The sequence below is a fragment of the Penaeus monodon genome, chromosome 12 (genome assembly GCF_015228065.2).
Source record: "Penaeus monodon isolate SGIC_2016 chromosome 12, NSTDA_Pmon_1, whole genome shotgun sequence".
In the NCBI taxonomy this organism is placed as follows: Eukaryota; Metazoa; Arthropoda; class Malacostraca; order Decapoda; family Penaeidae; genus Penaeus; species Penaeus monodon.
Window position 1 is genome coordinate 27,027,503 of NC_051397.1, and position 2,500 is coordinate 27,030,002.

Here is a 2,500-nt window from a genome sequence, read left to right on the forward strand (position 1 = left end):
TGTGTGTGTGTGTTTGGTGTGGGGGGGTGTGTGTGTGTGTGTTGTTTTGTGGGGGTGTGTGGTGTGTGTGTGTGTGTGTGTGGTGTTGTGGGGTGTGTGTGTGTATGTGTGTGGCATGTTTGTGTGAGTGTGTGTTTGGGTGGGTGGGGGTTTTGTGTGTTTTACTTCTCTCTCTCTCTTTCCCAATCTCATCTCTGTTCCTCTCTCACTCTCTGGAATGCCCCTTAGTGAAGGGCTTCCTACCCCAGGGACAGGGTCTCATTCATTTGTTAATTCTTACTACAATGTGAAAATTTAGACACTAATCTTGTGAGTCTTCCACATTTTGGTAGAGTTTAGCCATTTATTTTTTATTATGAGTGTGTGTATGAGTGTGTGAGTGTGTGTGTGTGTGTGTGTGGGTGTGTGTGTGAGTGTGTGTGAGTGAGTGTGTGTGGTGTTGTGTGTTTTGGTGTGTGTGTGTGTGTGTGTGTGTGTGTGTGTGGGGTTTTGTTTTTATGTGTGTCTGTTTGTGTGTGTGTGTCTGTGTGTGTGCGGAGTGCAAGTGAAATTGTGATATGCATATTCATATAAATATGTGTGCATATATAGTTCGAAAACGTCCCCTGCGAGACACAGTTGTAGTAGATGGTTGGATCTACCTACTTAGACTGGTCTATATCTCTATATGGATTGAATGTTGTGGGTGTGAGTGCCCACGGGTATGGCTCGGTGTTGGAGGTGAAGCTGTTGATCAACGGAGTAGCCAGTAGGTTCCCCAATCAGCTAAGGACTTGGCAGTCCTTGTGATGCTGCTACTGTTGTCATGGTTGTCTGGAGGATTGGGGAATGCTGATCTCGGTTTTACTTATTACTTATTGAGATTTGCGAAGATCTGGCCTCTCCCAGGCCTCCATATATGGCCCGGCCTGTGTCAGCTTTTTATGGCTGTCTCATTTTGTTCTCTGATGCTTACCGTGGTCACGGGATAGCCTGCAGGCGCTCTTGCTACCATGATGTAAGCATGCGGCATAATCTCTTTACCAGGCTGTTATAGGGGTCCCTGTCTCAGAAATTGTGTGTGCCAGGGCTCATAGTCTGTGGTGTCTAAGTACTATCTGGCAGAGGGGAAGATCTCTTTTCCTCTCTATGAAGTTGCAGGAGGAAGCATAGGCTGTGGTATTGCACCCGTGCCTTAAAGTTTTCGGCTTTGTTTAAAATTATGGGATTTGGGGGCATACGCTTGCCAATGTCAGCTAATCTGTCAGCAAGATTGTTCCCTCTGATGCCTATGTGGCTGGGGACCCAGTTTATGATTATTATTCTACCCTGAGCAAGAGTCCCCTGCACAGTGGCCAGGAGGTAGGTGTTGTTAGCTTTGCTGTAGGACAATCAATGGCTGCTCTGGAGTCTGTATGTATGACCACATGTCCTTTCTCGGGAAACGCGTGAGCTAGGGTTCGAAAACTCCCTCTGCCTGTAACGAGAGGTGTTGTCTGTGATCCTCATGGATTGGTGGCATCCCTTGCTGCAAAGCCGGCGCCTGCAGCGTGGGTTAAGGGATCGACTGATCCATCCATGAAGTGGGTTTCTACAACCCAGAGGAGTGATGGCTGCAAGGGACCCTCTCAACTTCTGCCTTCAGACTAGGCATAGGGTATTGATTCTTTCTCCTTGGGAAACTCAAAACAGAGAATGGCAGGGCTTCAATAAAAGCAGGGTATGGGGGAGTCCATGCCCTTGACAAGTAGTTGTTCTTTGAGCTGATAGTGTATCAATACCCTGGCTGTGTGTGAAAACCAGGAGTTGTTTGCAAATAGCTCGTGATCTTGTTCTCGGCAGCTGAGTAATTTTTGTCTCATACTTGTGTTCCTGGGTGCCTGGAGGGCCCTTTTGAAAGGAATTGTGCTGCCACAATAAATTCGTGAGCCCAGGGGGAAAAGGTGTCCTCCATGAGGAGGACCTTCGTCCACCTTGGAGCACTCAGAATGATCCTGGCAGCTTCATACTGAACGTATCCAATTTTTCTTTTAAATTTTGGCCTTATGGCAATCAGGGAGACAGAAGCATAGTCCACAATGGGACGGATGGAATGTACATATAATGATCTTAGTACTTTATGTCTAGCTCCTTTGTGTCTCCCAGTTCTGACAACCAGCTACTGGACCTCCTTATGGAAGGAGAGGGTCTGGTCAATCATTACCGCGAGGTATTTGAAGACATGGACCCACTCTAAGTCCATTCCTGGATTCTCAGACTTGTGCCTTTAACATTGTGTCTCAAAGCCATGGCCTTGGATTTGGATGCAGAGATCTTTAGTCTTGTCCTACAGCACTCTTTGGATACAGGTTCCAAACAGTGTTGGGCTCTACTTAGACAGTGTGGTCCAGTGGAGAGGATTGCGAGATCGGCAGCATAGGAGATGATCTTGCACCCCACTGGGAGGTCTATGTTGAGGATGCAGGAAATTTAGGGTTTGAAAAGGCTGGAAATGACGACCCCACGCTGTGGTGTTCATTTC